Raw genomic sequence first — 27,675 nt, 5'->3', positions numbered from 1 at the left:
TGAAGTCCACTATTTGGAGAAAAATTTGGTATCAAAGTTGGTATTGAGAATCATTGAATTTCACTTGAATTATTAACAACTCTAACCATAAAATACTAGATAAAATACTTTTGTGACTAAAACCATTATGAATAAATTTTCTATTGAGGTCATCTGTAAAATTTAAATTTTTAGCAAATTTCTGGGGACTTTTTCATCAATTTGTTTCATCAAAGTTCCCAAAAGTATAGGTAGGTCAAACAAATACGCAACATCAAGAACAAGCAGATTGCTTTATGATAGTCTGACTAGTTCTGCACAGCATCTGGCGTCTCCTCACACCATTTGCCACACCCTCACAATAAACGCTCTACACAACGTCAGCGCCAATGACATTTCCTCGGTTTTGTGGGTTATTTGAACATACTGATAGCTAGTGAAGTGGTCCATTAACACCCCGGATAAAGGACAAACCTGATGAGCTCTAAATGCAATAAGATGGAACGTTATCACATCTCGCAAGGGGAACGTGAACTCGGGAGGTTGACATTTAGTCATCCTGCTAGCACACATGGATGTCCTTAATAACAAAAGATGTGCGTGTGCATCAGTGGGCTTAACAATTAATTGGACATAGACAGTCCCCTCTATTAGGATTTTAGATTGGAGAACACAAACAGAGACGTTATCTCAGCACATTTTCAGCTGTTTCATGACTCTACGGTAGACCTCATAAATTTTGCTAACATTCCGGCATGTGATTAATATTTGTTTTAATTTTCACTGTGACTCAAAGTTAACACGGGTCAATCAATATTTAATGTTTTGGTGAATATTCATAATTGCATTGGGAGAGAGTAATTGGTTAGCATTATGTCTTAGATTTTTTATCCCAGAGTGAGAGCATAAACATGAGGACTTTAATTTAGAGTATGGCCTTGGTGAAAAAGTTTCTCTTCAGACTGATAAAGTTATTCAACTTCATTAAATGTTCAAAAACCAAATCTCAGACTTACTGAGACTTCACAAAGCTTTACTTTAAGTAAATATTATCATTCTTATTAGTCAGCAAATTGTATGACATAGTTGGATCTCAAAATTGCTAGTTCATATTAACGAATGTTAACAAACTGAACGATGAACAGTTTATTTCTGTTTTTAAGAGTTTGATGCCTGGAAGTGACATGCTTTCTATATATAACCTAGAGGAAACATTCTTAGGAAGTTGTTGGAAGATTTAACGCTCAAAAGAACGTAAGGAGATAAACCCGCACAAGTTTCCGTGGCATCTTACACACTTCTCTATCCCAAGGCACTTTTCTTCCCCAGAGTGTATTTGGTTCATTCTCACGACCGCATCACAAATAAGCTGCTTTTCCCTCCATATAGCCAAGAGGAGAATTTATTCTTTGGCTATCCGGAGCAGTCCTGCCCAACTTTTAAACAGTGATGAAATGGACTTGACACCAGGGGCACACTTGGAAGACGAGCTAAGTTTACAGCCTCCCTGCAAGGGATTTTTTCCCCGCTTTTCCTTCTATACCCCTCTCCAAGGTCAGGCACCTCAGGCGGTGTTTTGGGTTTACCCATGTGTTTACTTCTATATGATTTATAACACAAAAACGGATTCTGGAATTAAATATTTACAGATTTTTTATCCAGAGACATGACTTTTGCACAAGCTTTTGGAGCTACAGCCATCTGACGTCAGAGTTTAGTATGTTTGTTTGGAAAGCATGTGAACTCTGGTTGGGTTCTCAATTGGTATGAAAGCAATACACCCTAAAGGGTCGTTCACACCAAGAACGATAAATTATAGCGATAACTACATTAGCATCATCACCAAAGCGTTTTAACATTTTGTTTATTAGCATGCGCTACGGTTACGTCATCTGCCACTTTAAATGTTTTATCCCTTTAAGTCGGTTGGATTCTGATTGGCTGATTGTCAATGTTTTTATTGTTCATCAGCTGAAAAAAAAAATAGTTCTGAAAGAGACTCAAATGATGTTTCTCTGTCATTATTGTTATAGCTGTGGAGTGGACTTCCCTATTCTCACAGAAATAAGGCCCGTTCACACCAAGAACGATAACTATAAAGATAACGATTAAGATATAGTTCTAAAAATCGTTAGAATAGCACTGTCCACACCACAGCTATAACGATAACGATATAGAGAAACGATATCGTTGGGATCACTTTCAGAACAATTTTTTTTCCAGCTGTTGAATGATAAAACACTGACAGCCAATCAAAATCCACTCTAATTTAAGGGCTCACGCATTTAAAATGGCAGACGACACTGCGGAGGAGTTAAATCGCCGAGGTCCAGAAAAAGCCATCACTTTTTGACAAGTCAACCCCCCTTTTCAAGGATACTTTAAAGAAAATTGATATATGGAAAACAATTGGTCATACCCTCGGAATAAATGGTGAGAAGTATTAACAATGAGATCATTATGCCAGGCTAGCAAACAGTGTAACATAAAATTACCTCAGGTATCCAGCGCTAGTTTCGATGTGCTATTGCTTCCTTTAAAGTTGCAGGGAAAAAGACTAGGCATTTTTATTCCACTATATTGACTACATCAGCTAAATTTACTGTTAGATTAGATCGATTACACTAGCTATCCACTCAAAACATAGCATGCTGAGGACATCTGCTGGTTAAAGCCGTGTAAATGCAACAGGAACAGCAAAAACAAGTTGTACACACTTTGAAACCACAGCGCATGAGCTTAGAATAAACAAACCGTTATCGTTCGTTGGTGCGGACGCAAATATAGTTATCGTTCTTTATAGTTATCGTTCTTGGTGTGAACAGGCCTTTAGAATGATTAGTAGAACTTTATAGTTATCATTATAGATATCGTCCTTGTTGTGAATGGCCGACACAATCTCATGGCAATTCGTAACTCTTTTACGTTTAGGTGAAATGGTGGCTAATTTGTATGATCTCATTCACACATTTTCATATGGTCTGCTTACGCCCCAGTGACGGGTATGTTTAGGGTACATTTTTGTAGGATTCACAGTGTACGAATTCATCGCCACCTTGTAACATAGTTATGTTTTCCCGTGAGATCAGGTTGGATCGGCACTTAAAGGGATAGTTCACCCAAAAATGAAAATTATCCCATGATTTACTCACCCTCAAGCCATCTGCGTCTGCCAGAAGCTAGTTATTTTAGTTTATAAAGTTTTAAATATGGATATCTTTCTTACAAAAACCCATCACTTCACTTTATTAAGACCTTTATTAACCTCTTGGAGCCGTATGGATTATTTTTATAATGGATGGATGCATTTTTTTGGGCTTGAAAATCCCCCATTCACTACCATTAGAAACCTTGGAAGAGCCAGGATATTTTTAAATTTAGGATGGCTTGAGGGTGAGTAAATCATGGGATAATTTAAATTTTTGGGTGAACTATCCCTTTAACTCACATAACTGGCTAGCCATCTGATCTCAACCTTTTCTTCAGCAAATTCCCTCATACATATCACTAACTGCGATTTTTATCCCTGCTAATTTGTTTGTTGGATGGTTTACGGCATATTTACAAACAGATATCTAAAGATCATCACACCTTTAAAATATTCAGCGGCCTGAACTGTGAGGTGAAAACCTGAACTCTTCTACTCTCATCATGCTAATGCATTACCTCCGTATCAAAGCTGTCTGCTCACAGAACCTCGATTTGGAGAGTCAGAAACACAGAGGGGTCCTGAATTTCAGGACCCCTCTGAAGAAAAGTAACACAATTGCCAAGCAAAAGAAAAAAATCTGCAGCAAAATAAAAGAAATTATTTACAGGTGCTTCCACTCTCCGACAAAGACGAAGAGGAGGGGCGGCAGCTCTCATCCGTACTGATGGATGGATGGTGTAATGCGCATAGTCTTGTTGTGGTTATACATGTGTGATATATTGAGCAGAGGAGGAGATCTGGCCACCATCCAGCATCACATTAAGCCAAGTTTTATTGAAGATGACTCAGCACTCCGCTAAAATATCTCACGATGCATGAATATGTTCGTAAATAAGTATGCTGAAGAGTAGATTACTAATAAATACTACAATCTTAAGTGAGCTGGTTATAAAACGTTGGATATATTATCAAACGCTAGATTTTTCCATTAGAAAAAAGGGTTCTTTCTCGCAATCACTACTATGTGGCTGCTAAGGTGTTCTGATTGGTTGCTGTGCCGTTGCTGGGGGTTCTGATTGGTTGGTAGTGCTTTGCTAAAATCGTAATAGAGCGATTTCCAGAACCAGCATAAGATTTTTGGAATGTTATTCAACCAAAAAGGAATGTGACGAAAAACCCTATTGCCAGTATTCAAAATGAAAACAATCATAAACAAAAGGGCAGCGTTTCGGGAGTTAAGCGTGAGAAATGGCAATAACAGGCTCTGTGCGCGTTGAGCAGTTCATGATGTTGAGCCATCTTAAGTGGATTACAGTTGACTTAGCACTCCACCTTCACAGCAGGACATCTAACTCTGCTTTACAAGCCACAAGAAGCCTGTTCGCCTGTCCTATAATGCGCCAGCTCCGATTAATCCAAGAACACTAGTCCTGTTTTGTCATTGTTAGTCATTTTCTGCTAATATGATAATGAGGCTTTAAACAGATTGGGTGCAGAGTTCACTGCAGCTTAAACGGCCGTTCAATGGTGGAACAAGCTTCTATGTGGTTCTGGTTCAGGGTTTGTGTTCATGTTGCAATTAAATGAGGAAAAATTAACTACAGAGAGCCGTAACAGGGGATATGATGGAGGCAAGAGAGCTTTTAATTACTTAATATAGTTTACATGAGTTACTTGCTGTTCAATGCTAGCTGTGCTAGAAAGGTTTTTTTTTTTTTTTTTTTTTGCGATTCCATGCATAAAATGTCCCTAATATCTAACTAGATCACTATCAATAAGTTTCTCTCTGACAGCAACAAGGAGTTGGGGACCTGTCCTTTTTATCCAATCAGAAAACATTCTCTGCCTTTCGCATGTTCCGGTTGGCTGACGTGTTTGGAGGGCGGATTTTCAGATTTTCTTTAAACTATTTTTTGAATGCATTTTGATCTTATTGTGTACAAATCATCCAACATGTTTCATTTTTTGGCCTTCATAATTATTATATGTGACCCTGGACCACAAAACCAGTCTTGAGTCGCATGGGTATATTTGTAGCAGTAGCCAACAATACATTGTATGGGTCAAAATTATCGATTTTTCTTTTATGCCAAAAATCATTAGGATATTAAGTAAAGATCATGTTCCATGAAGATATTTTGTAAATTTCCTACCATAAATATATCAAAAATGTATTTTTGTGAGTGGATATGCATTGCTAAGGACTTCATTTGGACAACTTTAAAGGCGATTTTCTCAATATTTAGATTTTTTTGCACCCTCAGATTCCAGATTTTCAAATAGTCGTATCTCGGCCAAATATCGTCCTATCCTAACAAACCATACATCAATGGAAAGCAGCTTTCATATTATGTATACATCTCAATTTAAAAAAATGTACCCTTATGACTGCTTTGTGGTCCAGGGTCACATATATCAAGTCGATCTTCTGGTAAAATGGCTGACATATTGTATTTCATTTCATAGACATAAACCCCGCCCCTTTCTTACAATCGACTGCAAGCTTGCATTCAGCTCTGCCTCCATCTAATCAACAAACGATAAACAGAAGCAAGTTCCCGCCCTAATTGTTTTTCTTTTACAATAAATCACTCAGATATACATCACAATAATATATTATCTGTTGCTACTTCTGTTACATTGCGGCTTTAAGTGGTCAGGTAAAAGTTTAGTCTGAATTTGTATTATTTTAATAGCATGATTCTGTGCATTATTTGTCCTAAAATGCATACTTATAGCAAGTACACTTGTCTTTTGTAAGCCTACACATTAAAAAGTGGAGTGGTTTATAGCTCTTTTTTACCGTCTTTGTATTGTCACCGAGATGAGGCGTCATTCACCTTGTTCCAAGTCAGGTTTATTTGTTCTATCTGTGTAGGCGATATGAGTGCAAAACAGCGGTATTCTTTGTCAGAGAAAATGTGTGAAGGTGTAGTACGCCGTCAATCAAATTCCGCCATCCTCGATAAAACCTGGCATGGAGGTGAAGGTGACAACAAGCAAAGCTCTTTCTTACATTACACCTGCTTTCACTGGATTAGATACCCACTCAAAATATGCAAATTCAGAGCTGTCAGCTCAAGAAAATCTGTAGAAAGAAAAAAGAGTCTGACGAAGTTGAAGTCAATGTCAAATGCATCATCTGCATTTCTTTCAGTTGTCTGGTCACTCTTTAAAAAAATAGCTCCCAAAAATAAAACTTCTGTCATTATTTACGCACCCTCACGACGTTCCAAACCTGTATGTGGCTATTTCTTCAAAATGAGAACATTTTTTTTTTTTGGAATGACATGAGAGTTGAGTAAATAATGACAATCCCCCCCAATTTTTTCTGCTCAAGAGCACTTCTGATTCCCAAAGAACTGCAAAAATAGAGCTGTCGTTTGTCATGTTTGTTCATAAGTCACCATTAATGAGTCCGCTGTTGTCCTACTCTTGCTGAACAGCTATGGAAGAGGCCTTCTTACAGGTGAGTGAGTCAGAACCATATGTCATCTTCTGCCTAGACACGAGAAAGAGTTCTGGACCAAACATGATGTTTCTCCAATATCGCTGCCCTCCTTTGCTCCTTTATGAGTCAGCCAGGGCAATTTGCCATCAGCCAGTCTGAAAAAAATGAAACAAAACAAAAACATGCACTTTAAAAGGTAAAAAATGACTCAATAGGGGACACTAGACAAGACGTTACTGGAAAGAGATTTGGATGATTAATATTGAATGAGTCCCTAAACGTGTGGCTGACTTTCGGAAGACTCAAAGATCTTTTTGTTTGGTCAATGGATAAAGAATCAATCTCTTTTCATCCGTACTTCCATTACCTGTGTCCCCAGTGTCTCTGTATTTAGTAGCATTGGGAAAGCTACTTTAAAACTTTACGCATAATATAAAAAAGTAGTTTTTTTTTAAATTTATTTCTTTTGAATAGTTAGCTTCAATACAAGCGTCAAATATGTAATTTATTCTGTTAAGATAGTTTCCCCTCAGCTTAATGTGCAGAGACAACTACAAATAAAGCAAACTGTGGTGCTATCAGAATATTCCACTGTTTATTTGAGTATTCCGACCATCCTGACATAGTAACAGTGACTCAACCAATGGAGTGAGTTTGTGGGCAGGGCCATCTGCTTGTCCAACCAATGGCAGATGGGGGGAGCAGCACTCAGGAAGCCATTCATTTGTGCAAATCTGCTTGGTGCCAATACTTGGACAGAAATTACAACCTTCATAACTATCAAATAATATAATGTTTCATAAAGATTAACACAAAACAATGGGGATTAAACCAAAAACAGATACAACTAATAAACATAGAAAAACACTCCAGTTTCTAAATATTTCAAAACAAAAAAAGTGAAGTAAGAAGTAAAATACCTTTTGTGTTTAATTATTTCTCAAGTTCAGTCAAAGTCCCTTTAAGACAAGTCATTTCACAGCTCCTATCTCTTTGAATGGGGAAACATCAAATTCTCCAAAGCTGTTTGCCAAACTTTCGATTAAATTTCATATTTGAAATCACCAATGAAATCTGACAACACTGTCTTATAAATTTTGTTTCTAAACGCTTGAATCATGACCAAAAAAAAAAAAAAAAAGTATTTTTCAGGCTGGATCAAGCTAATGCACATGCGCAATCCTAAATGTGCGTCTCTTGTGTCTCATTTCGGAGGCGCGCGTCTGACTGTTTCTATAGTAACCGGAGCTTCTAACGGCCGCTGCAGTGACGCAATGACTTTACCAATCGGCGATTGGCTCTTATTTAGAAGGCGGGACTTATTCCGCTATATTGAGCGTTACACTTTCTCCCATTCAAAACAATACGAGTGACGCGTCTTGTGTTATTCTATAGTCTTTGGTCCAGTCTTCTGTAAAGGAGCATGCACAATATGATCTCTAAAAACAGTGATATAGCCTAGTATTTTAACATGTTACATGGCTACTTGCTACCAAACAGTGTCATTTTTACAGTTCACCTTTTGTCATGGTACTAAAAAATGCAGTAAACTTAGCAAGTCAAGTCAATTTCATTTGTATAGCACTTTTCACAATACACGTTTCAAAGCAGCTTTACAGGAAATCATAATGTCAGTATAATATCTGACTTATAGTCACGTTTAGCACGTTTAGGTGATAATATTGTTTACATTTTGTGATGATATAAACAATTACACAGTTAAAATATGCTGTGCCTATAGTAGGTCACTTTATGTGAGTATACTTTATGTATGCGGATAAAGCTGGATATACAGTACTTCTACAGTATATCCGACTTGTGTGATAATATAGTTAAACAATAATGCAGCCAAGATTTACTATACATGTATATACTGCTTTACATGAGTGTACTGTATGTATGTGGGTAAAGTTGGATGTGCTATAAATCCAACTTTAAATATATCGCTGGCCGTAAACTGACTCCGTTACCTCCAAAGTATTCTTACAAACATAGCTGTGTCCTTCTATTATTACAGTCATCTCACTGTGCTGATATACGTAGGAACCCCAATTACCTTTGAGTGACAATCAACTGAAAGTACCTCATATGCTAAATGGCGAATGAACACAAGTATCTCCTACTTCCATTTGCCGGGTCTCAGTTACGTTGCTGTTTATTCTCTTCTGCAAATTACGCCAACGAGAAGGCCATTAATTGCAGTGGGTGAGATCAATTGTTAGATTGTTATTTCATCCACTAGCTTGATGAAAGGCGAGGGAGGGGAATGAGAGGGTGCGAGCCCGGGCTACTCAGAGAGCGAGGATGACACCGCCGACTATAACGAGTTGTGTCTCTCCCATTAATCAATGCCTTCCACGCAATTTGCCATCTGTGAATTGGGACTGACCCATCTCGGGGGTCACTGGCCAATTTTCCACAGCGGTCGGTCTGCGTCGGGCTGAAATCCCTGCACATGCCAAGCGTTGCTGGTGAGTGATTCGATCGTCCCTTAAATGGCTGCAGGCATTGATGCTCAGAAGTTTTTGCCTCCCACACCTAAAACTTTTCAAGGCATGAATACGTTTCATCATTTGCATTTGACATTTGATATTACTGTCGAATTGATAGAGTGCTACACTACTCTACAGGTACTACAAAGTCCTCTAATGTGCATTTGTAATTTGTAATATATAAAAATCATCATCCCTTTTTTAAAATTTGCTTTGACAGTATCCATTTGTCTTTGTCATAAACTAGAACAATAATTTGACTCGATAAGAGTTCCCTTTGGCATCTGTCAGGTTTGCGACTATACTTAAAGCTGAAGCATATCAATTTTTAAATGTTTAAATAATGCTCCTTTTACAAGATGTAATATAAGTCTCTGCTGTCCCCAGAATGTGTCTGTGAAGATTTTGCCCCTATTTGGGTGTGAGCAAAAACAAGCCATTTTTGTGTGTGTCCCTTTAAATGCAAATGAGCTGCTGCTCCTGGCCTGCTTTCCAAAAGAGGGCGGAGCTTTAACAGCTCACGCTTTGGTTGCTCAACAACAACAAAGCTAGAGAATCTCACGCAGCCAAAATGAGGATTGTCAGTAACGGTGTTCAGCCTTACATTGTACAAACCGGAGTCGGACACTGATGGAGAGACTCAGGAAAGAAGTTATAACTTTTAGAATGTATCTGGACATTTCTGAATGGTTAGTGGATAAATTTATGTAGTTGCTGTGGAGTTGATCGACTCATCGACTAGCATGTGCCGTCATGTTAATCTTTTGGGCAAATCCAGCGTTGAACTGACCCTCGTTTGTGAAGCAGTCCGGCGGAAAATGACGGCATGGCAACAACAACTCTTCCTCTTCTCTAAAGCAGCCGAACATGGCCTCACACCCTTTGTTGCATGTTCTCAGGAGCAGGCTTTATGTAAATTTTGGGGTTTGTGATGTCACAAACCCTGGAAGAAGCTCTTGGTAGCCCCTACCAGCAATTTGTTGTAGTCCTGTTACTGGGAACTGTTCTGGGAACCCAAAAATGGTTCTATGGCATCGCTATGAAAACCCTCTTTTGAGACCTTTATTTTTAAGAGTGCAGTTAAACTTTAGTCGACTATGAATAAGCCAACACTGTATACGTTTTAACACGTAATGTGGACTGAAATAATCACTTCATAAGATAAATGAGTGGTTGTCTTCTGTGGAGAAAACACACATCTAGTTATCACCTCACCAACTGGCAAATCACCCATAATTGCTCCTCTCAAGAGGGTCAAGCACCACGCTGGGCCTCCCACCATTTTACACTGCCTACGCCAGTGCTAACACTGCTAACGGGAGAAGAGAAACGCACGTCCCAAGACGCCTTTCTTCCTGTCTGCTTCCCGTCCATGATGAAAGAACTTCTTCTCGCATGTTACCACTACCGTAATTGGTTTCAGTGAAGAGCTGCACCATGGTGGTAATTGTATTTTATGATCACTGAATTTCATTAAGTGTCTAATTGAAACATTGTGCCCCGGTGCTAGAGGGAAGCTAATTAAAAGGAGGAGCCCCAAACAATCTGCTACCAATAGAGTGGGAATTGAAGAATTAATTAAATACACAATTTTGCAACAAAGGTGCATTAACTCAGTGAGAATGTAACGTGATGGTGGTTATAGGTTGTTTTTAAATGAAAACCCCTCAGCCAAAATGATATCTGACATATACACACACATATATATACATATATATATTATATATATATATATATATATGCCCCCCTGAAGTAATTAATTAATTGACTCTGGTTTAATGCAAAAAAAAAAAAAAAAAAAAAAACCTCCAGGGTTTGAAGAAGAGCATTGATTTACTTGAAAAGGATTCCTATGCAGCCCACATCTACCAAAAAGAGGAAACCAAAAGGATATTGCAGTTTTGCAAGAAAAAGGTGAGCATCAGGGTTACGAAATAGCGGCAAAAAGACTTATCAAAGAGTTCATGAGAAGAAAATCTAATTATAAACCTCAAGTCCAAATTTCTCTCTCACCTCTTAAGCTTACCGAGCCCAAAAGACACTTGAGAGTGAATCTAATTTTTTGTGTCAAAACACCCCATTCCGTCTTGTTCCTCATCCCTCTAGAACAAATCAATGAGATTCATTAGGTTCAAATCCCTCGGGATTAGTTGTTGCACAGTCACCAAGATAAGGAGGATAAGGAGGAGATGGCGAGAGAGAGTGAACGAGAGCGGAAGAGAGGCACAAAAACAGATTAATGGTGCTCCATCATTGCAGCTGAACTAAACATAGTGTGCAGCCAAACAATTTTGCTGCAACAAACGTCACAGTATTGTACTGTATTCAATAAGAGCTTCTGCGCATTGATTTAGCTGTCTAACCATTAGTGATGACTGGCTTCACGTCTCATTGTTTTAAAGCCCATAAGCTCTCCTTATCTTCCCAACATGATGGTGCAGGCTGTACTCAAAGTCATTGGACAATGTGCTGCTTGTCAGCCTCATTGCACCTTCATAAACTCATGTTTGCTTGTCTAATAATTGGCCTTTTGTGTTAACGGATGTTGTCAGGAAATAACAATATATTCATTATGAAAATGTTAAATTTGATAAAGTTTCTAAAGTCAACATGAAACGACCACTATAAAAAATATATTGTAAAAATATAACACCCTTTTGAGACAAATTTGTGTATATATACTAAAAAAAAAAAAAAAAAAAAAAAATATATATATATATATAAATTAAATTGAAAAAAAAAAAAGATCAGAAAAGTATTCAGAAAGCAATTTATGTCCAATTTGGAGCTGCAAATTGAACTGTTGTATTGAAAATAGACTTAAAGAGTTAGTTAACCCAAAAATGAAAATTTTGACATTAATTACTCACCCTCATGTCGTTCCACACCCGTAAGACCTTCGTTCATCTTCGGAAAACAAATTAAGATATTTTTGATAAATTCTGTTGGCTCAGTGAGGTCTCCATTGATAGCAAGTTAATTTAGTCTTTCAAACGCCCAGAAAGCTACTAAAAACATATTTAAAACAGTTCATGTGACTACAGTGGTTCAACCTTAATGTTATGAAGTGTCAAAAATACTTTTTGTGCACCAAAAAAAAAAAAACGACTTTATTTAACAATATCTAGTGATGGGCGATTTCAAAACGCTGCTTCGAAGCTTTACGAATCTTTTTCTTCGAATCAGTGGTTCAGAGCGTGTATCAAACTGCCAATGTCACATGATTTCAGTAAACGAGGCTTCGTTATGTATTACGTGTTTCAAAATTTCAATGGTTCACGTGACTTTGGCAGTTTGATACATGCTCCGAACCACTGATTCAAAACAAAAGATTCGTAAAGCTTCGAAGCTTCATGAAGCAGTGTTTTGAAATCACCCTTCACTGGATATTGTTGAATAAAGTTGTTATTTTGTTTTTTTGGCACACAGAAAGTATTCTCGTCACTTCATAACATTAAGGTTTAACCACTGTAGTCTCATGAACTGTTTTAAATATATCTTTAGTACCTTTCTGGGCGTTTGAAAGTCTAAATTAACTTGCTGTCAATGGAGACCTCACTGAGCAATCGGAATTTATCAAAAATATGAACGAAGGTCTTATGGGTGTGGAACGACATGAGGGTGAGTAATAAATGACAGAATTTTCATTTTTGGGTGAACTAACCCTTTATCATTGTTCAAAATTCTTGTTTTGTAGTCCATAGGAAAACAACAGCAAATGGGATTGGAACAATAATGAAAAAAATCGTGATCATTCACATCACTTAAAATGTGGCTATATAAATTTATACAAATTTGTAAATATATTTGCAACACACACACACACATACAGTATATATATATATATATATATATATATATAGGTAACACTTTACAATATGGTTTCATTAGTTAACATTAGTTATTAAGAATTATCAATAATTCTACAGCATTTATTAATCATGGTTCATGTTAATTGCAACATTTATTAATACATTGTTAAAATCTAAAGTTGTATTTTGTTAACATTAGTTAATGCACTGAACTAACATGAAGGACTGCATTTTTATTAAACTAACATTAACAAAGATTAATAAATACTGTAACAATTGTACTGCTCATTGTTAGTTCATGTTAGTTAATGCATTAACTAATGTTAACAAATGAGACCTTATTGTAATGTGTTAGACATAACTATAAAAGCCATGTTATGCGTCAGCTCCAGCTGAAATGATTTATTGTTTTCTCAGGGTGTCTGACTGACATGGGCACCGTGTTGAGTTATTGGACAGCAACAGCTCTGGGGGCCTACGAGATGTCATTATTGACTGTTGAGGTGAAAGTATTTATAACCCGCAGACGACAGCCCCACTCACCTTCCTCCGGTCGGGGCGTCACGTCACTTTGGGATTCCCGAGATGGTCTGCGACAGCACCTTTTTGAGGTGAGGTTTTATTGCAATTGATCTTGCCTTCCCCCCCTCCCACAAGAGTTGCGGCTCGAAGCACATCGGAGGAATTTCAATTCTCACGGCCTTCCCGGCGTCAAGCACGCACGGCCTTCGAGGAGCAGATGCAAAGGCAGTCAGTTGTGAACTTTACATTTGCAATTGTCAAAGGCACGCCGAGGCACAAGAACTTGAGACAACTAACACATATTGGCTAACGCATTGCAGTGGATTTCGAGCGTGGGTGAGGGGGGACAAAATTGAAACGAGAACAGACTTCAAAATAAAAGGGGGAAAAAAAAAAGAGAAGACATGGCACTCTCTATGTTTCACATGAGGGAACAGATTGGGCCAGTCACTCAATGTCATCTTTTCTCTGATGGGAATGAAAGGGGAAAAGAAATGCACTGTGCCTGCTACAAATGGCAGAGGCCTATAAAAAGGACCATATGAAATGCTGGCATTAATACTGGGGCTTACCCTCCAATCAAAACGCCATTCATGTAGTGTTAAGAAGGAAGGTGTAATTGGTGCTGACACAAAAACACTTCAGAGATCAGGCGGCTGTGAGAGCCCTCGCCTTTGCCTGCTTTAATTAAAGAGAGGAATTAGTGGGACGGAGACACTCCACACATTTCAGCTTCATGCTTGAGTTCTACAACTTGCTTGGGTGGAAACAATGACCTCCACTTGAAATGTTCAATTTTGGGGTTTCTTCTCATGGTGCTCGTTGACATTTAGTAATGGTTTGTCTCTATGTGGTTTGTAACATTTCAGAGTCTTTCTTTTGAAAGGGTTCATTTTCCATTTCGGAAAGGTGATTTTTAAAGCAAACCTCTGTAAGGCAAAAACTAAAAAAAGATATTACATCTTGAGGTAAATTAATAAAGTTAATATGTTGGGATCAAAATGACCTTAAACTACAGTGCTCTCTAATCTCTGAGAGTCTACTGTGGCTGGCTTTATGCAAAATACGTGTTTGCGCAGACAAAAAGCAACAATTGTTGAAATGGACTGAAGCAACAGTAAGAAAACAATAGTTAAACGAAATTGGACCAGAGTTGGGTGAACATATATCAAGTGGAAAAACCATTTATAAAGCTGTCAGCGGCCCTTCTGACTCTCTCTGTGCCTCATTTAGAGTCGTGGTTTTAGCCTGCTGCTCACCCGCCTGCCACACTCAGGGATTAACACAAAGAAAGAAGAAATGAGCAGGAGTGGGGGATTGAAGAAAAGTAGTAACACGCTTCACATCACTTCCTGTGGCCATATCATGGGACAAATAGACTTTTTTACTGTTGTCCTCAGAGATGATACGGGCCATTCAGGGGTATCTTTGAAAACGCTACAAAGCCAAAATACAATTTTTTGGGATTTTATTTGGAAGAAAAGACAGGACACCAGAAGTACAAGGGAAAGGGATCTGAAATTTTGCAAGCCACATTCAGAATCTCAAAGTTTCAACAACTCTATTCTAGTCAGTGTTGGGTAGTAGCGATGCTAACTAAATTTTTCAGTAGTGTGACAGGAGCTCAGTTGTTTTTAAAACAAATTAGCTTTTAACAAGCTACTTTTTTTTCAAAATTGTAGGAATTTCTTGAGTAAACCACATTCCACTTTTCTCAATTGCCCTGGAGTGCGTTAAATATAATAATAAACCTGACTGTTATATAGTAAAAAAAAGTATTTTTAAAAATGACCTTTAAAATGTCCACTCTTGAAGCTGCAATATGTAGATTTTCGCCACTAGAGGTCGCCTATTCAAAACAAAGGAGTTGCTTGATGACGCCGAGTTTGAGTGCGGAATCATGGGGGATGTCGTCTTCACCTCACAGCCGGTGGAAAAGAATCATGACGGGACTCGGGCAGAAATCATGTTCATGGATGAGATTATCAACGTTACTGTAGTATAAAGCAGCGTAGGGAGCGATTGCTAATGAGAGACAAGCGCGACACACGCCTCGCGAGCAGCGGAGCTTTTATTATGCCGCAGCCGCTGCTTAAGCTTCTTCCGGTCAAGTGTATGAGGTAAAACAGCACTGGTTATCATATTAGATACATTTGACTGTGTTGAAAATGATGTTACTTATAACGTTACTTAATGACACTTGTTGTGCGCTGCAGTAAGCTAGATCGATTTTAGAATATCATATTAATAAATGTGTGGCTTGTGTTGATAAATGGCATGCAATTAATTTCAAAACATATTGTATGATGGAGAAAATGCTGTATTTGAAAAAATATGGCATGGTAAAAGCATGGTACTCTTGGAAAATCAAGAAAACTAGATTTAAACAACAAGACTAAACATGTTGAGCTATATAACAATAATTCATTTTCTGTCTATAAATGTATCCAAACAGTTGTTCCCTTGTCTAATAAAACATGTAATATATTAAAAGTCTTTGGTGTTTCCATTGTTTCTACAAAATAAAACCGGAAACCGAGGGTAACGCAGATATGACGCTATTGACAGGCGACTCCCGGACACATCCCGTATCCTTGGTTAAAATCGTGATTTTCTCATGATATACAAATAGTTGGATACATTTGGGATATTGTAAGTACTCAACTGAATAAAATATATAACACCGGCCTAGTGGTTTTTTGGATATTTTATTGCAAAAATGTTACTTATTGTGCTTTTAATGAGCATATATGGTGTATGTATGTATGTATATATATATATATATATATATATATTTATTAGGGGTGTAACAGTTATGGTTCGGTTTGTATCAATTAACATTTTACAGCTTCTTTTTTGGAATATTATTATACTTTATATTATTATAATATTTATTATATATAATACTTTTTACAATAAATGTACAAAATATTACTATACAAATACAATAAATATTAATGCTGCTGTTCATTACTATATTTACAACTCCCTCTCCCTATATGTAGCTACCTTTTGTCAGAAGCTAAAATTATGAGTAGTTTGTAGAGATTCAAAATTGATGCTATGGTTTCAAAGTAGCTTCGCCAACAGTGGCATTAGTTTCGCGTAGCCAGACCTTCAGACTGACAGTAGAAGGTCTGGACTCCATCGCAGCTTTCATTGGCCAAGGACCGCCCAAGAGGACCTTTGACTAACATGTAACTCAACCATTCACAGTTTGTTTTGTTCCGCGTCATGTTTAGGGGCGTGAAAATGTAAAGTCGAGTCGATGTCCCTACAATAACAGCCTGGCATGCATCTAATAAATTATTCATTCGAGAAAGTTGTGCAAGTTTACTGCAACAGTAGAGATGCGAACTTACAAACTTTTGAAAATCCAGCGTTTAGTCGATCCTGGTAAGCGCTCATTGTAACAGTTGTAAACACGATGGCGTTCTTCTTCCACAAAGGAGTTTGGCGTCACAGCATTTGTTTCCAGGTGGACCATTAAAGAACACAACACACGCATCTCCCGGACATCCTCTAGAATTCAACCAACCAGATGACGACTTCGAAAATCCTGAAGAGTTTCCAGTTAAGTGTGCCATATGCATCAGACGTTCAGCCAACGGTCCGTGGGCATGATTTCTGAGGTTGAGACTATGCTAACCGCTGGGCCTAACCCAGAAGCTATTTATAATGTTTTGTGGCCTTTTTTGCACTTTTAGTGACAGCAAACTAAGAATTTGTCAGCATCCTACCTCCTGTAGTTTGTCTCTGTGCCTCTAGAGGTCCCCTGTGTGCCTTTGTTCTTCCACGTGGGTCCTTGTTAGCATTATCCAGGTCACCTGTGCCTTGTTTCTCCTAAGGTATTTTAGTTGTGTTTTTTCCACTTGTTCCTCACTTGGTTTTTGAGTCTTGGCTGCGTGCTTCCTGCTTTGTTTCTCCAAGTCCTTCCAAGCTATCTCAAGTAAGGTGTTCTGAGTTATTTGGTTATTAATGTTCTTTAGTTTTGTTTTCTCCCCTCGTGGAGTTTTTATTTTCCCATGTGTTTTTTCCATTATCTCTTATGTTATTAATACCTCTGTCTGAGAAGAACTTTTGTTGGATTTTTGCTTGAAAAGACTTTTTTTTTTTATTAAATCTACATCGCCTGGAGTACTGCCTTGAGTGTTTCGTTTGGGTCCAACATTACAGTCTCTGTGGCCTTGTGGCAGATATCTCAACCACCACACCAGAGACCTGCGTTCTAGCCCTGCTTTTGACAGAATTGGGAAATGGCTTCACATCAGAAATAAAACTACTACTCAGCAGACCACTGCAAATTTAGACTTTTATCACATTTCACATATCACAAAATTACTGTTAGTGCACCATGTGAAACTGTTTTTCATACTTCAGAACAAAGGCACAGCATGGACTTTATGTTTGACAACTCCGTTTGTTAAAGAAGAAAGCTAAAGACATGTCAGGCTCGACATTATGAACTCCACTCTGTCCTGAAGGAAAAATTCAAGGCTCAAACCACAGTCCCCCATCAGCCTTGATATATAGTCCCATCGAGATGGTCCAGCTCTCTTGCCGCGGCTCCGCAGAACCTGCTGTGAGCTGTCCAGGTCGGTAACAGTGACTAAAGGATTGTTACATTTAGCCAAGCTGAGGCAAGGCTCCCCATGCGTCACTTGTGATTCAACCGCTCCTCAGGAGAGCTCGTCAGTGTGTTTTCTCAAGTCACGGAGCTCAGACCCCATTACCCCAGTCCCCTTGGTCGCCCTCCCCCTATTTTATTAGCTGGGTAATGGCACAGATACATTATCAAAGCTAATCAGAGTCAAATGAAGAAAAGTGGTGCGGTGTGAGTGCAAGAATTGCCATTTTCTCTACACAGCAAGACAGTGCAGTCAGGGCGGCTGTGAAACATACACTGACGCACACAAACACACACACACACAAGTCTCGCTCCATCAATGCCACCACCATATCCAGCCTACAAACACACACACACCTCACTGACAGGAGGAGCTGTTTTACATTCCTGTGGTGTTAGGAACTTCGAGATGGCTTAGAGCATGGACAGGCCTCTCAAACCAGCAGAATCTATAGGGCAGCGTTTCAATCACTCCACAAAGCCACAGAGAGAGAGAGAGAGTGAGAAAGCAAACATACTCTAAAATCAAAACAAATATGTAAAACACAATCTGCCAAAATGTATTGAAAATTGGTTTAATGTTAAAGGTGAAGTGTGTGAAATGTCATTGGTTGTTTTCCTCGAAATGTGTAAAAACTTTGTTAACCAATGGTGTGATTTTGTATTTTTGCAAATCTTTTTTTTTTTTTTTTTGCAATACTTTACCTTTAAATGATGAATGCAAACCCAAAGACAAATTCCTAACAAACGATTGGAAACAAAAACAACTTTACATTATGTAGCATTTGAGTAAAAAAAAGAAAAAGAAAAAAAGGAAAACGATTAATATTATACAATTCTGATTAGATCATCCACATTTTAACAACTTCCTTCCTCACTGATGTCATTTAGAATAATGCTAACCAATAGCCATATTAATAAATAAAAATTAAAACAAACAAAAAAGCAAAACTATTCATATTAAAAAATATCCACTCAGAATTCTGATTGGATCACCAACATTCGGACAACTTCCTTTTCCATTGGTGTAATTTAGAATAATGCTAACCAATTGGCAAATTAATAAAGAAACATCTTAATAAATACAAACAAACAAAACTATTAATATTTTTTATATTCAGTTCATTACAATGAAAGGAAGCGGCGTCGCGTCGTCCATCTTTTTTTTACAGTCTATGCAACAAACAGCCAAAGCAGCAAAAAACATCCAACTCTAAATTGCGACTCAACACATTTGAACAACTTCACTGATGTCACTTAACATAATGCTAAAAAAGCTAAATTAATAGATAAAATTGATAAAAACAAGTTATTTAGCTACTGTTTCAGCAAATTCAACACCCATTTTTCACCATCTAATAAATTTCCAATTGATAAACATCCTGTTCTACATTTTTCTCACTTTATATCCTGTTTCACTTGGAAATACATCAAATTACAGGAGTAATATGGAGTGCAAACAGCAATCCATGTTGACTTTAATAAGTTCCTTGTCCCACTTCTTATTTTCATATTTCTCATATTTTCATATTACATGTTTCTTCACCACTCTCATGAGTAAAAGTAAAGCATCTCACTGATAGCCGTGCAAATATATCTGCCACAGTAAAAACAGCGTAGCGAAATCTCCACTGTTTGAGCCATATCTGTCGCTCGGTGTACATCATATCGGCCCAGCTCTAATACACACTATGATTCTCATAGGGAACAAGTAATTTTGACTATAAATGACACCATTACTTTCAAAAGGTCTTGATTGAATTCTCAACCTTTGTCCTCTTCGGCTGATAATAGCACAATTTTTCTGCCTGACTTAAGTTGACCTCAACCCCTTCAGAACCTACTACCGATCGCAGCTCAAAATTACAGATCCCTCATGTGAATGAAATAAAATTAGGTAGTCCGTTTTGGCTTTTCTTTATTGGATCAATGCTGTGCTCTTCCAAGGTGGATGCAGAGCCATTGTCTGCAGGATACAAATGGGAACATTTAGTCCATTTCGATCTGTTTAGGCAACCCAAAGCCTATTGATCCATCGCCCTCTCATCAAAATGTTTCACGTAAAAATGATACAAGCTGTAATCTTCCCCCTGAGAGAGGAGACCACACAAATAGCATGCTGTGGCTGGAGTCATTCAGATGCCTGGTGTGTTGTATGAACATGTAGTCAGTAAAGAATGCTCTTTTCAACAGGGAGCAGCCATCGATCCGCTCAAGTCATTTGCTGTAATTGAATACAAAAATGTATTCTCATCAGCCAAGAGGTGAGGAGCAAGCGATATTTACTGTCAGATCTGTGCCTGGAAGTATCCTCTGATTACAAAAAAGAAGAATCAGCAGAAGCTAATAGGACAGCCGGGACTAACTTCCTGATGCTAACTGGACTAAAACAGCTTAGCGGGTTAAGAAAGGTCTCATCCTGTGTATGCTATAAAATGGACCAGAATATTAATATTAAATTCTGTCCCATACATATATATTACTGATACAGCAGGAACCAATCAGCTGTGCCCTTTAGAGAATGATGTGATTACGAGCAGGTTGAATTCAATAACTCATGGAACAAGAAGAATAAACGCAAACACAACCTCTAACATCGACGTAGACAGGACAAAGAACAGAAAGAATACAGGGCTTAAATACACAGGGACTAACGAGTTAATTAATAGAACAACAAGTGATAGAAATACAACAATCAGACACATTGGGAAACTGGGTCGAATGAACGGGCACACAGGCAAACTGACTGAGGAGGGAGGGCAGGGGCTCTGCAGGAAGACAAGGAACTGGAGAGGGGTGAGACCAAATAAAGTCCGACAAACAAGTCCATGGGGGAGTGGAGGGTGGGAGGAGCCAAGGGGGAGCCAGGAGCAGGAGGGGCCAGATGGAGGTCCAGAAACCAGCCAGGACGTGGCCCCAGGGCTGAGTTGAGGGAGGCGGAGCCATGGTGTAGATTTGACAGATGACACCCTGGGGACGGAGATGGAGACCCAGGTGGAGCTGACGAGCCGAAGAGCCCTTGCAATGCCGATGGCACTGGAGACCGAGGTGGAGACTCCGCGACGAGCATCCGAGGTGGAACCAGGGATCCTGAGGACTGAGGCGGAGCTGGGGGGAATGCGGAGCCAGACGGAGCCAAAGGTGTTGGCGGGACGATGTCTGACCAAGGCTGAGCCGGTGGGATGAGGGAGCTCGGTGGAGCCGTCAGGACGATTGTTTCTGGTGGAGCCAAGGGATGGAGGAGCCAAGGCGAAGAGGATGGGTCGACAAGCCGCGGTGGAGTGATGGGTTCAGAGGCTGGAGGCGAAGCCAGGGGAACCTCTGGACTAGCTGGTGGTTTGAAGGACCAATGCAGATCCTCACCGCGATGTGTAGGAGATGAAGAGGGGCTGAAGGGAACCAGTGGAGGCGGGGCTGAGGAACTGGCTGTTGAGGAGGTGGGAGAGGGAGGCTGGGAGCGATCGCAAGCGACATAGGGCTGTGCAGAACCAGCGGGGAAACAGGAGAGTCATGGCTGGGCAGAACCAATGGGATTACAGGAGAGTCAGTGCTGGGCAGAACCGCGGGGTAGGGAGATTCAGGGGTATTATTTCCTCAAACACCTCCAATAATTCCTTAAAAAATGTTCCAGAGGCCATAGCAATCACATCCACCGCGGTGAGGTTGTGGGTGGGGTTTTCCTTTGGGAAACTGGGACAAATTAACGGGCATACAGGCAAACATGACAGAACAAAAAACACAATATACACGTATATGTTACGATATCTTATAATATCATATAATATTATATATATATATATATATATATATATATATATATATATATATTTATTTATTAAAATTTTGGATAAAAATCGGGCTATTTTCTTTATCTTATGGCAAAAAAGCTAAAAGAAGAAACAAACTATGACACATTAAACTTGAGCGCTAATGTGGAGATTTCCTCATCCCAATCCTTTGTCATTTCCTTTTATCTCTACATATCAATAAAAGTGTCAAAAAGGCCAAAACTACACATTTATAATCTTAAAGTTCATTCAAACACAGCGCTCTTAGCGCAAGGCCCCATTCTAGCTGATGGGGTTTTATATTGCAATCATGTGTCATTATCTTTGTATCAGACCATCAACAGCATAGTTAGTAAGATACCAATCACCCTTGGGGACATTCACACGCTTTGCCGCACTAAAATCCTCAATTCTCGAGATTTTAACGTTAGCCCACCACAAGCATACAGATGCGTTATCATCCATGCTAGAATTCCCTCAGGCAGTTAAATTAAAGTCGAAGGGCTGTCTTATACCGCCAGATGGAAAACATCTTTTCAGATGTATTGTGCTTTTCAGCATTCTGCCCTTTACCACTGCAGAGTGCATCTGAGCTGTCACTTTGAAAGCTTTATCTCAGCATCTACAAGTGCCTCTGTGACAAGGACAGTAGATCTACCATTAAAAAATGGTCACTCTACACATGCACTTTCTCTCCGTTGTTATTTCAAACTCTATTTCCACCCCTTTGGTATTTTACTTTTCCCTCCTTGTGTATTTTGCATGCATATATACGGACGGACGCCGCTAAGCAAATCCCGCATCAAAATGTCATCTGCAGCCCGCCGAGATTGCACATGCAAATGGAAATATGACAATTTTATGCATAATCTATCGTCCGATATACCCTCTTCCCTTTCTGTTCTCCTTCTGTCATGCTCCCTTTGCCAGCGTTTGAAATGTCTGACTTTGAGAGTGCATTAAAACGTCCTGCTCCTGAGCGGTACGGGCATAAGGGAGAGAGTGACGGATGGAAAGTGCAAGCGTACGACTCCCTTTGAGAGCTCATGATTGATGTTCGAAGCACAGGCCAAAAAATGGGCAAGAGGCCTGACGTCTTCAGTGTCATCTGTACTGACTGTCCAACTGAAAAAGACAAGAGAGACAGAATGATCTATCTATCTATCTATCTATCTATCTATCTATCTAAAAGATAGTCAGTCTACTTACATACCTGTCTGGTGGTCTACCTACCTACCTACCTGTCTGTCAGTCTATCTAGCCTATCTATCTACCTACCTACCTACCTGTCTGTCTGTCTATCTACATGTCTGTCATTCTACCTATCTACCTACTTGTCTGTCTGTCATTCTACCTATCTACCTACCTGACTGTCTGTCCTTCTACCTACCTGTCTGTTAGTCTACCTACCTGTCTGTCTGTCTGTCAGTCAACCTAACCTACTTACCAGTCTGTCTGTCTGTCTGTCTGTCTACCTAACCTACCTACCTACCTGTCTGTCTGTCTATCTACCTGTCTGTCAGTCTACCTACCTACCTGTCTGTTTGTCAGTCTACCTAACCTACGTACCTGTCTGTCAGTCAGTCAGTCTACCTACCTGTCTGTCTGTCAGTCTACCTAACCTACCTACCTGTCTGTCTGTCTGTCCGTCAACCTAACCTACCTGTCTGTCTGTATATCTACCTGTCTGTCATTCTGCCTATCTACCTACCTGTCTGTCTATCTATCTACATGTCTGTCTGTCTGTCTGTCTGTCTGTCAGTCTACCTACCTACCTACCTACGTACCTACCTGTCTGTCTGTCGGTCAACCTAACCTACTTACCAGTCTGTCTGTCCGTCTGTCTGTCAGTCTACCTAAACTACCTACCTGTCTGTCTGTCTATCTACCTAACTGTCATTCTACCTATCTACCTACCTGTCTGTCTGTCAGTCTACCTACCTACCTACCTACATGTCTGTCTGTTGGTCTACCTACCTACCTGTCTGTCTGTCAGTTTACCTAACCTACCTACCTACCTACCTGTCTGTCTGTCTCTCTACCTACCTGCCTGTCTTTCAGTCTGCCTACCTGTATGTCTGTCAGTCTACATACCTACCTACCTGTCTGTCCGCTCTTAGATCCGCTCTGACAGGTAGTTCCATGTAGATCCGCCCTGACGGACAACAAAGTTGAGTTAGCCCTGGTGGTTCCAGGAAGATTTGTCTGCAAGGGTACTGTTTAAACGCACAGCGTCTGTTTTTATTGTTATTTTTATTTCTTATGCATTCCATTTTTATTCTTATGTATTTGTTTCCTATTCATGTAAAGCATTTTGAATTACCATTGTGTATGAAATGTGCTATATAAATAAACTTGCCTTGCCTGTCTGTCAGTTTACCTATCTACGTACCTGTCTGTCTGTCAGTCTACCTACCTACCTGTCTGTCAGGCTACACCTTGGGGTCCTAATTTGACCAGATTTAATGGTTCATCATTTGATGAATTACTGCTGCTGTGATCGCTAAAAATGCACAAAAACATCTTTTAAATAATATTTTCAACTGCAGCAGGCACAAAAAATTGGGTTTGTGAACAAGGCACACTTAACTGTATAATAAGCCTAATTTACATAGAAAGGAGGTGTGTATTGTGCTGAAAAGAAAATATTTACTTTTGTAAATATACAGTGCAGCACTATTTTAGCATATTTATGCCTGGTTAAACTAAACTAGTGCAGGAAGTTAGCATAGCAGTGAATTTGCCCCATAATATTGTATTGGAAATAGCTGTTTTAACAATTCATCAACATATATTCTCCAACATTTATCTTTTTAATCTTTCAATCAAAATAAACAAGCATTTTTAGAAATAACAATATATTATCAATACTTTATTTATTAACATAATAAATATTTTACTTTTCATTTTGAACTTAAAATAGTCCATACAGGGATATATTAATTGGATGACATGACTTTTAGTAACTTTCACCAAATCTGCTTCTCTTGACCTTCAGCTGAACAAGAAAATGTTCATTTGTCAACTGTGTAACAATGAGCAGCTCGCCGAATGTTGTAGACCAATACAAACAGCACAAGAAATAAATTACACAGCTCTGTCAACAATGCTATTTTTACATAGCAGGACCGTTCTGATTAAAATGTCATTGGCCGGGTTCATTTTCTATGATGTTTCTGTTGAACTTTACACACTTGACTTGTTCTGTCCTGAAAATTGCAGGTAATGCTCTTTGGGTGCACTGACGCTCTAGGCTCCTTCTGAAGCCATCTTGGATGTTACGGTCAGGAGACAAAATGTCAGACGTGGAAGTTCAGTTATGTATGTTACTCTAAGTCTGTCCAGACCGTGACATATTTGATCTGTAATGGTTTGAGCATGAAGGTGTAGTGATCCACAACAGATGCTTGATGTTTGTTTTAATGAATACTGTCAAGTGATACATGCACGGCTCACATTTCACCCCCAAAATCAAAAGAAATGATATTTTTCATTAAATGAAGCCCATTTTAAGCCCATTACATTTTCCGCATATACTGTAGTGACATTTTCATGAGAGTTAAGCACATTTCTCCCCAAAATGTGTTTACATTTGAGGGTGTTTCACTCCAGTTTATTATTGTAAAAATAATATGTGATACTGTATAAAAATACATTTATATCCACACAAAAAAACACTAGATTCCCCAAGTTTCCACTTTCTGGAAAAGCAACCTACAAACTGACTCTCTTATTAGCTGTCACTACATGTTAATATAACCACAATTATTTTTGACTGGTTGACATTCTTTCGAATAGCAAACTAATAGTCAAAATCAGAAAACAGAAAGAGACAATAAAACAAATAAACCCACAGATCTATATCACTGAGCTTGAGTTTACAACTGAGAGAATCCACTGTGGACAGACAACACAAGCACAGTTATCTGTACCAAATGCATGATTTCTTATCTAGGGGCTTTCAATGAATGTCCTTTGACATCACAATGTTCTTATCCTCAGGGTTGTAAGTGGAACTCAAAGGTTTAACAGAAACATCTTACAATATTTGTCCCAAAACCTGCCCTATCATCACAGGCACGGCCAGTAGAATCGCTACAAGTAGCTCAGTTATTAGCTTAACGACATTATTTAACAGTGAATCGGTAGAAAATATCATGTACTACAAATCATGTAGCTTGGACGTGACAAAAGACAATAGAACCCATTATAATCGATGCTGTCTACATTGGATGCAACGCAACACGACAAATCCTCAACAGTAAACTGATGCCTCATTCTATTTATGACGTACTCCAAGCACTTTCAATACTTTTCATGGGAAGGTCAAATGGATTTGCAACGGGTTGCTTTGTCGCATCCAGTGTAGACAGCTTCTAGCTGTTGGTGGCGCGGCACAGTGCGACAGGTCAACGGTCGCTTGTAAACACGGTTAGAATGGTTAAACTATTCACTAAATGGTTCTTTGAGGAATCAGAAATGGTTCTTCAATGGCATCGCTGCGAAAACTCAGTTTTGGGACTTTTTATTATAGCTTAGCTAATGTTTGGTATTTTAGCTAGCTACATTTTTCAACACTGATCACAACAGACAAAACCCAGATGACTTTGCTTGCAAGAAGCTCTAAATGATGACATGATTTTCTATAACCTCAAACACAAGAATAGTCTCTTTTGAACGCCAGTGCTGGATGACAGTTCTATTGGAAACCATCTTGAATTAAAGCGGCCAAGAGCGTCTGATGATATTTGACCCGCGGTCTATAGATGACAGTGAATTTGTTTTCAGATGATGTTTTCTCAAGTGTGCCATAGAAAAAGTATGTCGGAGAGAGGCTTATACTGACAGATCAAATGGAGCAGATGTGAGCTGGGGATTGTGGGATACATCAAGGGGGTTGTAAATCTCTTCGCTTGGACTAATGAGTGTGACAAGTGTGGGCTGCGACGTGTTCTCGAGACTGACAGAGGTAAGTGGGGTGGCGTTGACAGGGCAATGATGTCAGCAGCGCGCGTGCATATGTGTGTGCGCGTGTTAGAGACCGTACTCTATCCGAAGGAACCTCATTAACATCAAGGTCAATTTTATCAGACCCCAAGCTGTCGTTTTTCTCACATTACCAGCGGGTATGAAAGAAGAAGTGAGGAAAGAATGAGGGGTGAATTAGGCTACATGCATGGATACACACACACTGGATGATCCCATCGCTAACCATGCAAAGTGAAGTGCATGTGGGGCTGCAGTTTTAATGAATACACACTTCTGTTCATGAACGAAAACAATTCAATCGTTTATCATTCATTTGTTTTGTGTGTGAGGACCTTCTGAGAGACTCTACAAGTAATGGTTATTTCATATAAAGGATTCAAAACAGAAGCTAAATTTGACTTCCCTGGCATATTATGCTAAATTATCATAAACAGTGTTTTACAGTCCATTTTACTTCCATAATCTGATGTATTTCAGAGTGAAATGGGCTCTTCAAGAGGGAAGGACTTGATTTTGTACTTTGGGAATTGACTGGATAATGACAAATGGGTGTTTCACATTCAAACCAGGCAAAGTGATGCAACATTGGTACACAATAAAGTATTTCCATGTGTATTTTTTTGTCCAAACCAACCACAACATCGACGACTGACACATTTGACTGGTCACCAAGTAGCCCCGCCCACATGATAACTAATTGGATCACAATCCCACACTTCATGAATATTAAACATCAATAAATGGAAAAATTCCAATAGAGTCTTCGCACCATCGGTACCCGGGCCCTAAAAATTCAGCCAATTAGTTTTTTTTCTGTTGGAAATGTACTTGCCCTGTATTAAAGGGTTAGTTCACCCAAAAATA

The sequence above is a fragment of the Ctenopharyngodon idella genome, chromosome 24, assembly GCF_019924925.1.
Source record: "Ctenopharyngodon idella isolate HZGC_01 chromosome 24, HZGC01, whole genome shotgun sequence".
In the NCBI taxonomy this organism is placed as follows: Eukaryota; Metazoa; Chordata; class Actinopteri; order Cypriniformes; family Xenocyprididae; genus Ctenopharyngodon; species Ctenopharyngodon idella.
The sequence above is the reverse complement of the archived record's forward strand: the minus strand, read 5'-3'. Positions refer to the sequence as shown.